Source organism: Anabrus simplex, chromosome 1, assembly GCF_040414725.1.
Source record: "Anabrus simplex isolate iqAnaSimp1 chromosome 1, ASM4041472v1, whole genome shotgun sequence".
Classification (NCBI taxonomy): Eukaryota; Metazoa; Arthropoda; class Insecta; order Orthoptera; family Tettigoniidae; genus Anabrus; species Anabrus simplex.
In genome coordinates, this window is record NC_090265.1 from 367,376,178 (window position 1) to 367,392,699 (window position 16,522).

Here is a 16,522-nt window from a genome sequence, read left to right on the forward strand (position 1 = left end):
TGTATGTATGTATGTATGTACACGCATCACGAGAAAACGGCTGAAGAAAATTTAATAAAAATCGATATGTAGAGTCTGGGGGTGAGCCGCTACAATCTAAGCTATAAATTATTTTATTCACGCTGAGTGAAATGGTAGTTTAGGGGAAGGCCTAAAATTCAATTCTCAAATATGTATATTATTAGTGGTCATATCGATAAATACTACATAACTAAAGTTATATAGAATTAAATTTCTGATCATTTACGTCTTATGCATTTTTACCGTACCGGCTATAACACAGACATTCATGAATTTGGATTTTTGTTGCTAAGCCCATATCAACGCCGAGCCCCGACAAAATGGGTAAACAGAATTTAATGAAAATCGGTATATAGAGTCGGGGAATAAGAAACTACAGTTTAAGCTATAAACAATGTTATTCACCCTGGGTGAAATGGTACCGGTAGTTTAGGGGAAGGCACCTAAATTTTAATTTTTAAATACCTATGTTCTTTGTCCTATGGAAAAGTACTACATAACAAAAGTTTTAGAGAATATGTTTTATTCAGTTTTACCGTACCATGGGCGCCCATATGACAGTTTCTAGAGGGGGGCCCAGACCTGGGGGTACGTAGTAATTTTAATGTTTTGGAAGATAAATGGCGATTTCTAATCTGCGGTAGAATTACCCACGGTATCCCCTGCCTGTTGGTGGGGGACGGTACTACAGCTTTTAAGTAATACTGACTGTTGGTCATTTTCTTGAAAGGAAAACACATGACTACACTAGATTTTTGCCTTTCCCTGAGAACTAGAGGGGGGCCGTGGTCCCACCTTGCCCCTGGGTATGGGCGCCCTTGTACCGTATCGACTATGATAAGAGTGGTATTTCAGAACCGGAAGACAATTAATAATGTGAAGGCCTACAATATCAAAAGCGCGTAACATAGATCAACAATAACATTACACTGACCGTTGTTTGTTCTAATGTTCTTTGTCTCTTATGCTGACATTCAACTCCGATAGATGGGATTACTGCTGCGTACCGAGTATAGCAGCCTAACTGAATATTGGCGGGAAATAGCTGAGTAGTTGGATAACTTTCTTCTTTAGCATGCCAATCCTCTGGTTCATACATTTTCTGATACTGCTGGTACGTAACACACTGGTTCATCATAGTATGCCACCTATTCGATACCTACCTGACGCGCTGTTTTGAATGAGCAGTGTGCGCACTTAAGTCAGAGGCTCAGTTAGTAGTAGTAGTAGGAGCAGTAGTATGAACTGGTCTGGAATTACAATTTAGCCCTATTCCAAATTATAGTACCACAATTCACTAAATAACTCAAAATTCAACCCTGAAAAGAGCCGTTTCTTAGGAAAAGGTTCTTCCTCTTCACTTTCATTAAATCTACATTAATTTTATTCCAAATTAGCAGCGAAGATTTGGTTCCTTCTCTGGCTTGGAGGAAAAATTGCCTCCACGTCAGATAGTTCTTTCCCCCTCCAGTGTAGTGAATTGAGATTTTCCGACTCATCGGGTACTCCCAGGAAACAGATAAGTAAACGGGCATAGTTTTTGCCCTGGGACTATCCGCTATTTGAAACCCCCCTCACCCCCCGCCGAAAAAGGACGAAGATTGTTCACGGATCACGGATGTCTGCGTCTTGGTCATTCCAGCTCTGTAGCTTTGGATGTTAGTTCGGCAGCATAGTACTGTTCGTTAAAGGTGAGAAAATGTGTGGTTTTTCATTTGATCGAGTATTTCATATGAAGGCATTGCTTTTAATCGCGCCATTCCTACTGACGTCATTGTAATGACCCATGTTCATTTCAGTTGGGAAAACCACTAAGAGAGTCTTTCTGAGAATCTATAAAGGTAGGCGGAGAGTGAGTGTCTGCCATTATAATGAAAACTCCCTAACCTGATTGTGACTGACGGTAAGCAAGCTGACCTACCATTACAATGAAAATTCCCTAACCCAGTCTTCATATGAGAAAAGACGTTGGTGACTTGCCCGTCGCGCTTCTAGGGCAACTTTAAGAGCTATGCAACTTAATACAATCTTGCTCACAACGTTTACACTACCTAACCTAGAATTCTGTATACAATTTAGAATTCCGTAGCGAAGCACGGGTACATCAGCTAGTTTAAAATAAGTCATACAGAACAAACCTTCGACACCTCGGCGTCTCCGAAAAGATCAATAGTCGTCTGAGGGTCGTAACATTATTATTATTATTATTATTATTATTATTATTATTATTATTATTATTATTATTATTTTAAATCTGTATCGTTTGACGTTAAGTTGTAGTATCCAGCTGCCTTTATAAATATAGTTTTTAAAGAATTTAACCTATCATTAAGTATGCATACTAAGGAAATACCAAACAAGTCTTCATATTTCCATGCCTTATAGCACTTTGATGAGTCACACAGTCTCTTCACATGTTATTATTTAGTACTATAAAAGGTCTAAACACAGTTTTGATCAATGAGCCACGGCGGTGTCAAAGGAAAATTCTATAGAGATCACCAAAATGACCTACCTGTCAGAGCCCATATAATCTGTGCCCATTGGGTATTAATTTAACTGGTACTCTCTGCTCTCTGCCAACGGCCGTAGCCGTGTTGATACATCGGATCCCGTGAGATCTCCGAACTTAAGCAACATTGGGCGTGGTCAGGAGTTGGATGGGTTGCCATGCGCTGTTGGTTGGGGGGTAAGGGAATGGAGGAGCGGAAAGGAACTGGCCACCCTACCGCACGTAAACTCCGGCTCAGGAACACCCCTGCGGAGGTTCGGACCTGCCTTCGGGCAGGATAACCCTTACCTTACTCTGCTCTCTATTGAGACTAAATACTCTCTACTCTGGGATTATTATTATTATTACTATTTCTCCGTTAGAGTCTTCTAGGGACCAGGAGACAATTTCAATGCTTCATCCTTTGTTGTCCTTTCTTCTTCCACCAATATTCCTTCATCAGCTCACTATGACCCCTTTTCCTCTCCTCGGACGATTTAGAGCCTGTTTTCTTTCCCTCCCGACCTTGGTATCCTTCCATTTCTGACACTTTCTTTCTAAAAGTATTTCTCTCTGTTGTTTCATCTTCCCTTATGTTCTTTCGTTCCAAATCTTTCTTAACTTCATGAATCCACGTTGTTTGTGACTTCTTGTTCCAAAGATATTTGAAGATCTGTTTGATTAACTTGTTGTCATCCATTCTGTATAAATGTCCAAAAAATATCAGTCGCCTCTTCCGCATTGTATCTGTTATGTTTTCTAACTTCTGCTATATTTCATCATTATTTCTTGATTTCCAGAGTTACGTAATTCTTATCGGACCGAGTATTTTACACATAAATTTCCTTTCCAGTATTTCTAATTTATTCAGCTTGTAATTCAGTAGATAACTAGACATTCACTTGCGTATAGGCATTCCGGTTTGACTACTGTATTTTGAGGTTTTTAATAAACACTTTTTGTTTTAGATATTCCTAGCTCTTTCCATCGTGTGTATCCTTTCTTCTACAGCGGATTTTTCCAAACCATTTTCTTCAATTGTTTCTCTCAAATATTAGAATTTCCTCACCTTCTTTATTCGACCAATTTCTGTTATTTGTCATAAATTTGTTTTTCCTACATGAAACCTGTTCTGTTGGCTATTTCTTCCAAGAGATTTTCTTGTATTGCTGCATTTTTTAGTTTTTCTGAGAGTATGGCAAAATCAACTGCAAATGCTAGACAGTTTCTTTCAACACCTCTGTTCTTTTTTTCCCAGTGTTATTGGTGATAACTTGTGTTCTTTCAGTTTTCATTCCTAATTCTTACTACTTTCTTCAGGACGCAATTGAATAGGAGTGCAGACAAACCATCACCTTGCCTTACACCTGTATTTATTCTGAACGGTTTCGAAATTTCACTTTTGATATGATGTCTGTGAGGGTTTCACGTATTAGGTTTGCTAATTTGGTTTCAACTCCGAATTCACGGATTATTTTAACAAGAGTTTCCCTATCAAAAGAGTCAAAAGCCTTTTTAAAATCTATAAACATTACTACTGTGCCTTTAGCAAAGCAAAGCAAAGCAAAGTCATCTCCGTACAGGCCATGAATGCCCTTGGAGGAGTGGAAGGTACAGGTTTACACCATTGTTAACCTCGGCATGTGATGGAGTAGAGTGGTTAGCTCTACGCCCGGCCGCCTTTGCCTCCAGGAATTAACCTGGTACTCATTTTTGGTGTAGGCTCAGGGCCATATGAGCCTCCGGAAGTGGCAATCTCGTTTCTTAAATTTTACAACTTCGTGACGGGGATACGAACCCACGTCCTTCCGGGCGAACCGAGCGCGCCTTTACCGCCTCGGCCAGGCAGCCCCTTCTACTGTGCCTTTAGAGTTCATTAATCTGTGACGGATTATGGACTTCAGGTTGATTATCTGTTCGGAGCAAGATCTGCTGTTTCTAAATCCACTCTGATTTTCACCCAAATCACTGTCAAGAGCTGCTTATAGCCTGTTCAGTAATATGGTTGAAAATATCTAATAAGCTACTGTCAAAAGGGACATACCTATTATTATTATTATTATTATTATTATTATTATTATTATTATTATTATTATTATTATTATTATTATTATTATTATTATTATTATTATTATTATTATTATTATTATTATTATTCATCTGCTTACCCTCCAGGTTCGGCTTTTCCCTCGGACTCAGCGAGGGATCCCACCTCTACCGCCTCAAGGGCAGTGTCCTGGAGCTTCAGACTCTTGGTCGGGGGATACAACTGGGGAGTATGACCAGTACCTCGTCCAGGCGGCCTCACCTGCTATGGTGAACAGGGGCCTTGTAGGGGGATGGGAAGATTGGAAGGGATAGGCAAGGATGAGGGAAGGAAGCGGTCGTGGCCTTAAGTTAGGTACCATCCCGGCATTCGCCTGGAGGTGAAGTGGGAAACCACGGAAAACCACTTCGAGGATGGCTGAGGTTGGAATCGAACCCACCTCTACTCAGTTGACCTCCCGAGGCTGAGTGGACCTCGTTCCAGCCCTCGTACCACTTTTCAAATTTCGTGGCAGAGCCGGGAATCGGACCCGGACCTCCGGGGGTGGCAGCTAATCACGCTAACCACTACACCACAGAGGCGGCTATTATTATTATTATTTTTATTATTATTATTATTATTATTATTATTATTATTATTATTATTATTATTATTATTATTATATTCACCGAAAGTGGAGACTCTAAAAATTTCTTCTTCATTTGTAACTTTTACAGCTACTTGAATCCGAATTTTACGATTATGCTTGTTAGAATTAAATGAAGGATGGGAAACAGCGTTATACAGTTAGACATAAAAATACTTAAAATGGTAACAACATGCCCTTTGTATTAAATAACCTCACAAACGAGTTATAATTCTTGGTGCTTCTTAGTGTTTGCTGCAATACGTAGCATGAAGTAAACTATTATCCCAATCTCAAACGTTGAAATTGTATGACAGTTCTCAGAAGTGCTGATTGATTGATGTTTGTTGTTTAAAGGGGCCTAACATCGAGGTCATCGGCCCCTCTCAGAAGTGCAACACAACAACAAACACATTCTATGTGTAACTGAAGCATAATAATCTCACAAACGAGTTACCATTCTCGATGCGTATTACTAATTGTTTTCAGTCACAACACAACTTAACCTGTAAACTAAAACATACTGTTGGGATTGCACGGGTATTCCAGAAGAGGAACAACGCAGAATCAGAATCTTTGATGCACATGCAGCGTGACTGAGGGAGAAATTTACACGGCAATTCCCGCGTAAAGTAAGAATATAGAGAAGTATAATCAAAGAAACACAAACCAGTATCTCCTCTTTACAATTAGAAATCAGCGCTTACGGTACAGGTATGAACAGGAAGTTGGGGAACTCGTTAGTCACGTTAGTGACATACCGTAACCTCTTAACAAATCGGTAAACTGTGAATACTAAACATGTACCATACATTCGTATTACAACGGCAATTTAATGGCTCCGCAGCATTCCTTGATAATTGGTCAGATAACTCGTCTTGATTTTTTTTGCTATTTGCTTTACGTCGCACCGACACAGATATGTCTTATGGCGACGATGGGATGGGAAAGGCCAAGGTCTGTCTAGCGAGGTCAAGTCACGAATGCTTCTTATGGAGCCGCCATATTGGGTCTTTAAGCGAGCGTAACTAAAGGCAAGTGCATTCGAATTTAGAGGATTTCAGTGCCGTACATTGAAATAAAAACCAAATCCTACTATTTTTCATAAAGAATTTAATTGGTCATCTACTGTTCATGTATATATAACTGTATAACACTCAAATGATATTAATACATTCACAGCTATTTGAATAGGAAGATAATTAACAGAGCCTGATATATATATATATTTTTTTTTTTTTTTTTTTTAGAAACAAGAATCAACAGAAAAGCTCATGTCCTACTCTTTCACTTCCTTACAATTTTGTCTTACTGTGTTTCTTATTAATATCATCTGTCAAATACGTAATCTTATTGACAGAAACATAGGAATCTGTGCAGTACCTGTCTGTGTCATATTATGGTTACCGGTACATGAAATACTGAACTTGAAGTACTGTACTTAAAGTACTAAAAGACAGTTGTAATAAACTACCTTCAGCGTTTTTTTTTATTAAGAAAGTAATTACCGATACTGCGTTTCTAAAAGATTACTCCAGTATGTTGACAAACACCGAATGCCTCTTGAGTTGAGGCATTAAATTATGTATGGTAACTGTTGTTATCCATTCATGTGGTATTTCTTTGGGTTCGAAGGCAAAAGTACTCTGCACATGTGCAACAAGAGTGATGTTCTTAGTTACTCTTAACTAGTTTATTGATAACCCATGCAGCTGTATAGTACCAAGTGTTGGTGGTGATTATTGTTTTAAGAGGAAGTACAACTGGGCAACCATCCTCTATAAACACTAATCAGAAAAAAACAAATGGAAGGGGCCCAACACTTCGAAAAATGAAGGTATCGGCAAAAGAAAGATGAAGGCCACAAAGTGCGTGGAAATGAAAAACTTCCTAGGCCTCGAATGCGCTAATGCCGTCGCGGTCGGAAAAGAACAAGTGTTGACCAGGGGAGGTCGGATGGGCTAGAATAGGTGAGAGCCTAACACAAGTAAGTGAAAACAATATAAAGACTCAGCTAAGGGCCTCGTAGTCACAACCCAAATTGATTTCTCCCTGTGGGTGGGGGCAATAGAACAACACCCACGGTATCCCCTGCCTGTCATAAGAGGTGACTGAAAGGGGCGTCAGGAGCTCCTAACTAGGGAGCGTGGGTTGGCGACCACGAGGCTCTTAACTGAGTCCTAACATGCATGCATGCATGCATATAATAATAATAATAATAATAATAATAATAATAATAATAATAATAATAATAATAATAATAATAGTTAAGAAAATAAAAGCCATTGGTGGACACGATTCCTTAAAAAATAGAAAAATAGAAATTCAGTCACTATTCTGTTGAGTTAACCTAGGTTAGGCTATTTTAGGGATTACATTAGGATATTATGTTAGGCTACGGTACGTTAAATTATAGTACTTGGTTAGAGCGAGTGTTGTGATCTTTAAGTATTTGTCCAGCCATATAATGTATTCTATAGAGCATTTAAGATGAATGAGATATAGCTGTAAATAATAACTACAGTACCGTATAAGACTGCTATTAACAATTATTGTTGAAATGATGGCAAGCTGGACACAAATTGTTGGTTTGAAGAGATAGACCAGCGAAATTAACCAATTACGGTTAAAATTCCTGACCACCGAGCTCGATAGTTGCAGTCGCTTAAGTGCGGCCAGTATTCAGTAATCGGGAGATAGTGGGTTCGAGCCCCACTGTCGGCAACCCAGAAGATGGTTTTCCGTGGTTTCCCATTTTCACACCAGGCAAATGCCGGGGCTGTACCTTAATTAAGGCCACGGCCGCTTCCTTCCAATTCCTAGGCCTTTCCTATCCCATCGTCGCCGTAAGACATATCTGTGTCGGTGCAACGTAAAGCAAAAAATCTCCCGACCTTGCCGGGAATCGAACCCGGGTCCCCTATGACCAAAGGCCAGCACGGTAACGATTTAGCCATGGAGCCGGACACATGAAAAGGGAATTTTCATAAACATCAATACTACTATTACACATTTCCTGTTACTTTCCTTGCTTGTTTTGAAAGACAATTCCCTTTCTTTAGGGAGGTTTCCTATCATATGTCAAAGACTTGGGTGGATTAGGGACGTCGAAAATTGTTGGGATGGAATTCCACTTGAGTAGTCTCCGTCTATCTGCCCTCTTTAGTTCAAATTGCGATTCTTCAAAATTATGCTAGAAGAAAATACATATAAATATAAAACATCGTTCATATAAACATATTATTATTCAGGAATAATACGAGTGTATAACTTCACTAATCGCGCACAAGACGGTATTATCTGTAGATTTCCATTTGTCACGCCTACCCACTGTGCTCTCCTTTGCTTATCGCTCGGGAAGCGAAGCACTCTAATTCTGTCAGTTGTCTTATTTTGACAATTTGATGCGGCACAGTATCCCATTTTCCTTCAAAATACAAGTAATAACTCACATCATTACATCGGGCACGCCCACTTAACAACGATATTTAAGACCCAATATGGCCGCCACCGCAAAGGATTGTGGTAGCGTGACCAGACCTCCCTAGACAGACCTTGGGAAAGGCCTAGAAATGAGAACGAAGCGGCCGTGGCCTTAACATGCAGCCCCAACATTTGCCTGGTGTGAAAATGGGAAACAACGGAAAACCATCTTCTGGGTTGCCGACAGTGGGGCTCGAACCCACTATCTCCCGATTACTGGATACTGGCCGCACTTAAGCGACTGCAGCTATCGAGCTCGGTAGTCGTCTTGATATGCCTGTCGCAGTCACAGTGCTTCGCCTGCCCTTTTTCGATAGTTTTATGAACATTTCTTACCGGTAATTTAGTTTATAACACTTCTTTCCATAAAATATTCTCTGTGCTTCAACCATTCGGTCGTATCTGGATCTTAACATTTTCAAACGATTCTTGTCCGAGATAGTGCAACATACAACTGGCCGTAGGTGAATACTGGTAAACTACCCACTGTTTCAAGAGTTCGCCACAACACTTTATTAATGGTCGTACAGAAGTCTAATCGACTTGATACCTTCCCGTCTGTACATAGGCTACGTCGACTGTTTTCTCAGTTCTATAAGTTATTAGGAACGTTCTGCCATCTGTTGAGTATATTCTGAAGCTCTGGAAGGTCAGAGAATGAAAGTGTTAGTCGCATAGCAACATGGTAAGTATAGAATGTATTGCAATTACAGGAGTGATTATTTAATGATTTGGTCTTGAAAATAAATATATTTCCGTTGACATTTCAAGAAATGCAAGATTTTTCCTGTACTACTGAGAAAGGTCCGCCTCTGTGGTGTAGTGGTTAGCGTGATTAGCTGCCACCCCCGGAGGTCCGGGTTCGATTCCCGGCTCTGCCACGAAATTTGAAAAGTGGTACGAGGGCTGGAACGGGGTCCACTCAGCCTCGGGAGGTCAACTGAGTAGAGGTGGGTTCGATTCCCACCTCAGCCATCCTGGAAGTGGTTTTCCGTGGTTTCCCACTTCTCCAGGCAAATGCCGGGATGGTACCTAACTTAAGGCCACGGCCGTTTCCTTCCCTCTTCCTTGCCTGTCCCATCCAATTTTCCCATCCCTCTACAAGGCCCCTGTTCAAAATAGCAGGTGAGGCCGCTTGGGCGAGGTACTGGTCATTCTCCCCAGTTGTATCCCCGACCCAAAGTCTGAGTCTCCAGGACACTGCCCTTGAGGTGGTAGAGGTGGGATCCCTCGCTGAGTCCGAGGGAAAAACCGACCCTGGAGGGTAACCAGATTACGAACGAACGAACTACTGAGAAAATTTGCAAGATTGTTTTTCGTACAAACTGCACCTTTTAACTCCCTATGGTTTAAAAGCTTGAGTTGTTTTAAACATACACATTATCGTTTTATATATACAGATTATCAGTTTACAATTTGTAATCATATATTAATAGGGAAAAACTCTTAGCTAAAAAGGAATTACTTAAATCGGATGAGTAGAAACAATAGGTGAACTGCCCAAAGAAATAGCCTTGTGTTTTAAATATATAGATATTTTAATTACGTATCATCTTTCCAATCGATCACTTTTGGCCACGGAAACTTAGACTATTATTACAGAACCCATCTTCTAGATGAACTATAGTCATGTTAGTCAGTAATGTAACGGCTAATGACACCTCTGATACAGAACACATGGTACATGGGCCGAATTGAGTGAAATCATTCATCATTACGGCAGTGATTAGTTGGGAATGTGTCATTAGCGCATGGCATTGCTTTAGTTTCCACTGAATTACAGTCCCATTTTGTAGATTAATGTGATGAACGTACGTATCGGCCCACAGACAGGAAGCAAAGCGGCACCTCCTTAAATTATCGTAGTGTAGATATACCTTGAACAGTGAGGTCGGTCGGTCGGTCGGTCGGTCGGTCGGTCGGTCGGTCGGTCGGTCGGTCGGTCGGTCGGTCGGTCGGTCGGTCGGTACTTAACATTTGCGAACCTTGTTGGATAGGAGCGTGTTCAAACTGGCAGCTAGGTCAAGTATTCTAATCAATCATAGAAATAAGTAAGGAATTTATTGAGATGGTAAATCGATACACCGTTCGAAAATAACAGGCAGCCTGATGTTAACCAAACTTCAGTATGATGCATTATCACTTTTAATTGAACATTCATAAAACGAAATAGTACTTGAAAGCATGTCCGCTCTAAAAATATACGTTTTTGTCCGTGGATTTTTCCGGCTTTAGTTGTACCTCATATTGTACATGTAATATTTCATACGCAAGTTTTGTGATATGTATTCGTTTCAAGCCAATTTAAAACATATCAGTAGTTTTTAACCTGTCTGTCTGTCTGTCTGTCTGTCTGTCTGTCTGTCTGTCTGTCTGTCTGTCTGTCTGTCTGTCTGTCTGTCTGTCTGTCTGTCTGTCTGTCTGTCTGTCTGTCTGTCTGTCTGTCTGTCTGTCTGTCTGTCTGTCTGTCTGTCTGTCTGTCTGTCTGTCTGTCCCATCGTCACCATATGACCTATCTGTGTCAGTGCGATGTAGAGCTAATCTGATTCCAGCAGATGGCTTACGAAGCCATGGAAATATTTCATTTCGAAGCGTATCATGGACCTCGCCTTTCTTTTACCGATATACTCATTCTTATAATATTCGGATCACTTGATTATCTTTGTAATTAGAGCTAATAAATTATTTTTCATTAAAATAATCACCACCACCTGGATGTAAAATGTCATATTTGTACTTTACTACTGTAACAGATTGTTGAATAAATGTACTGTAGTTATCCAGAATTCCGGCTTTCAGTATTTATACAATCAGAACTCGTTATATTTTCTTTCAATTTTTCAAATTATTTACGAGATAAATCAGCTCTCTGACTGCTTTAAGTCTTGTTTACTATCGTCGTCCGAATAACAATATCCAATGAGAAAAACCGATATGTGTTGCAGAATGGCTTGTCAGCCACTGAAAGGAATGTGTAGAGTCCTTTGAAGTTTGCAATGGAAAGATGCAAGGCAATTGGAATGGCTGTCAGAGAAAGCTCGCGCATCATGGGGGAGTGCAACACAAAGCGAATCCCTCCTAAAAATGATGTCACGTTAACACAACTTCTCTGTCATGTCATGTTAATAAAACTTCTCTGTCAAATACATTTTGATCGGTAGTAACCAGTCCCTGTGGAATAACTCTTTATCTAATACGTCAAGGGTCAGTCGATATTGATCGAGGCTTGCCTGTGCAAAGAAGATTCCTTGCAGAAAACTTTACAGTAGAATCATCGACATACTCCTCACTTAGATCAGCGCACTATGGTCAGCAATGTGCATCCGCGGCCCATATTTAGACATTTTACAAACACACTCGTGCGAGCTGTCAGTCAAGAAGTCAAGAAATTTACAAACGGGACTTAACACCAGAAACGAGCACCAGTGGTTAAAGGCGGCCGGGCATGGAACTAGCCTCTCTATCCCATTTAGTACCGAGGTTTGGATAGAAGTAGCCTTTGCCTTCCCCTCCTCCAAGGGCCTTCATAGCCTTTATGGAGATGGTTACGATTTGGCTTTGCTCTTTCAAACACACTCGAGCGCAGCAGCTTATTAGGTGCCAAAATCTTCCCTACTGGATTGGTTTATTCATTTTTCTGAAGGGAACGGAGTCGGACAGTGCTTTGTTAATGGAACAGCAGAGCAAGAGGAGCCAATTAACATTACATCTCAGCTGTACTCGATGAAGGAGTATTGGCATTGTCCTTCACTATGCTCCATTACCATATTTTTTCGGCTGAAAGACACTCCGTGATCTTAGTACCCTCCATGTCCGAAAGCGACATGGATTTTCGCGCAGTGTGAGAGTGATAGCCGAGTGACATAGTCACCGGGTTCTCATTAAGATGGCAGTGGTTGAATCCAGGGCAATGCATGTACTAACTTTTGAATGAAAATTCACGTCACTATGGTCCGATTTCCAGGCAAAACTGGAAATTCCACAGCAATTATGGTAAACGGGATGTATAATCAGGTTGTTTCACCAAGAGGAAGAGTCCTAGTAGATTTAATTACTGCGTTGATAGAATGAAAGCACTTCATGGGGACCACTATAGATATATAGATGAATAGTGTGGTTTTTGGAGAGTTCAGCCGCCACTTCATTGAGGTGGAGGGGTGGGTATAACGCGGTAGGTTGGAACGGGTAGCTAGTCGAGGTACTTCTCTCTCGAGGTATAATGCAGAAGGGTAGAGACCTAGGGGCTAATGCGCTTCATGGCTTCTGTTTGCAACTGAAATTTCCTGAGGGTCTTACAAGTTATAACCTAGGGCCAATTGCTCTTAAGGGACTAAGTCTGTGGACCTGGCATAGCGGCTAATACATTGCTCTTATGGGACTAAGTCTTGAAAGATGGCACAGTGGATTAATGCGTATACCTTGCTGTTATGGAACTAATTCTGGGGGCAGCCTTGACATCAGTAGCTTCCTCGTAAGTCATTTGCACAAGTTCTTAATTCTCCAGGATTTCAGTTATAGTGGCGTCGTCAAGTTTTTTGATCAAACTGTAACAGTGGTTGCAGTTTCTCTTCTGTACTCGTGTAATTCACGTGATAGACAGCAATTCAGTCTGATGTAAAACCTCTTAACCTTTATTTGCGTCAATTCCGATTGTGAAAAAAACACAAACGCATACTCAAGAATTCGCTAATTACTGATCACAGTATACACTCACAAACATAAACAACCACTTTGGTATCAGACAGATAGCGTTCAAGTGCACTGCCACAAAAGTATACTGCTGCAGGCACGAATAACTTCTAACTGTTCACCTTTTACGAACAAATAGTCTGCAAATACAACCTACGTTACTGCCAGCTATTGGATCATTTATGGCTATTTACAAACAATTATATAAATACACGTCAGGTACTTCGTTAATATTCTTTGTCAGTAGTTTTGGTCTTAATTATGGTTTAGCCCTGTCGTGTGGGCATGGAAAACCACGGAAAGTACCTCCAGGATTGCTGTCTAACAAACCAATGGACTCCATCCCGTCCAAAATCTCATAAATGAAATACAAGCAAAGTCATTTCTGTACAGACCATTGTGAGCTCGTGAACTAGTGTAAAACAAAGGTTTCCACTACTTGTAACATCGGCACCAAGATGGATAACAATTTTATCTCGATTATCGGTCATCTGTTCCTTCAGAAATTACTCTGGTACTCATTTTTACTAGGCTTAGTGATCCTTAGGGCTGTGTATAACTCCAGAAGCGCAAATCTCATTTCTAAATGTTTTTTGATTACTTGACGGGGAATCAAACCCAGGTGGACAGAGAACATTTAACCGGTTCAATTAGGCAGCTCTTATGAATTAAATTCATAAACTACTTAATATTGGTACAGAGTGTGGTCGTAACCGATGATATGAAACCGCGATCATGCTAACGCTGAAAATAAGAGTCATTTTCACCTAACTATAACAAAATGTAAGAGATATCTCTTTGTCAGCCTACTGGACTAAACATCCTGTTGTTTGCAATATAAATACTACCATCGTTCCCAAGTACACGCGCTTTGGTGTACCTTTATTGTTTTATGATCTTAAATAGGTTGACATATTTGTCAATGTAGCGGTTATCTCCTTCATCAACTCGTAAGATTGAGGAACGAATTCGATCATGGAGAGCCGGAACGACGGTGTAATAGGGCCGTAACTTTCCGTAATGGTCATCGTCAGAAGAAAACGACAGCTCGTGGTGTTGACATATAAGCGGACATTCACTAAACATTACTTGGAGAACTTATATGGTGCAAGAGGAGCGAACAAGGAGTTGTTCTCGCCAGACAAGCAACACTGAGCTCTTCTATAGCCCAGCGAACTGCATCGTAACAGAACTAAAAATCCAAGGACAGAATAATAATAATAATAATAATAATAATAATAATAATAATAATAATATGAATTGCCTAGTTGGCTACGCGCTTTTGGACACGTACCTGTTAGCTTCATTTCGGAAAAGAGTGGGTTCGAACTCCACTGTCAGTAGTCCTCAAGATGGATTTCCGTGCTTTCCGTACCTTAATTAAGGACACATTCCAGCCATTTTCTTTCTACTTGATATATTTTGAATGTGGTTACTGTCTATTGTTTGGAAGCTTTCACTAATCATATACGTGTACTTCTGTCCAATATCCTCGTTGTGGAGATTTTCTACACTTACTCGTCTGAAGCAGACAGATTTAACTGTCTCTATCCTATGCTTATATATACTTAGTTCACTACAGATCACATAGGGGTCTGTGTCATCGCATAATCCCCGGAATATCCGCACATTCCTAACAGATTTCCTGAATTCAAAGTCGATTATGATGTATTCTAAAATGGATCTAGCACCCCTTCCCTCCATGTGTAGCGGTGAATAGCCTTATGCTTGAAGAATGTATTCGTAAGTGCTGGACCCATAACACTATCACAGAAGTCTAGTAAACGCTTCCTATTCCTGTTAGCTTCCATATCTTCTCCACATTTACCCACCACCTTCTGTTATGTTTCAGTTCTATTTCCATCAAACTGAATGCACCCATTAGCACTATCCTACTCTTGATGTTGACCCTGACCACAATGTCACTCAGAGTTTCATATAATTTTTCAACTTGATCCTCATCTGTACCTTCACATGGTGTATAGACTTCAGACAATTCTCATCCAAATTTCTCGAACAGCTAAATTTACCCATATCATATGCTCATTTACGTGCTTAACAGAAACTATAGAGTATGCATTAATATTCCTGATTAACTGTCCGACTCGACATTCTGTTCGTCCCTTTCCTTAACAACTCTCAAGAACAGTTTAAAATCTCCTATCTCTTCCCCGTTATCTCCCCTTTTCCGAATATTGTTAACTTTTAACATATCCAGATGCATCCTCTTTGCTGACTCAGCCTGTTCTACTTTCTTTCTTCCATAATACCCATTAGTATTGATATCTCCCCATCGAATTTCATTTCGTTCACCAAGATGTTTCCAAGGAGACCCTCGCCTGTCAAATGTAAGTGGGACTCCGTTACTGAGCGTAAAAATAAAACGGAGAAAGAGTTCTTTTTTTGCTAGGGGCTTTACGTCGCACCGACACAGATAGGTCTTATGGCGACGATGGGATAGGAAAGGCCTAGGAGTTGGAATGAAGCGGCCGTGGCCTTAATTAAGGTACAGCCCCAGTATTTGCCTGGTGTGAAAATGGGAAACCACGGAAAACCATCTTCAGGGCTGCCGATAGTGGGATTCGAACCTACTATCTCCCGGATGCAAGCTCACGGCCGCACGCCTCTACGCGCACGGCCAACTCGCCCGGTGAGAAAGAGTTCATTGCCTTATGTAGTTACTTTTTTTTTTCCTCAATAGCATCAATTAATACTAACTCACAGTAATTGAATATGTGTGAATGGTTGAGAGGGTGGAGCGTAGTGTATGCTTCCCAGAAAGTATCGGTTATGTATTCATACCAATCTAAAGTTTCATCATCATCATCATCATCATCTGTTTACCCTCCAGGTTTGGTTTTTCCCTCGGACTTAGCGAGGGATCCCACCTCTACCGCCTCAAGGGCAGTGTCCTGGAGCTTCAGACTCTTGGTCGGGGGATACAACTGGGGAGTATAACCAGTACCTCGCCCAGGCGGCCTCACCTGCTATGCTGAACAGGGGCCTTGTGGAGGGATGGGAAGATTGGAAGGGATAGGCATGGAAGAGGGAAGGAAGCGGCCGTGGCCTTAAGTTAGGTACCATCCCGGCATTCGCCTGGAGGAGAAGTGGGAAACCACGGAAAACCACTTCGAGGATGGCTGAGGTGGGAATCGAACTCACCTCT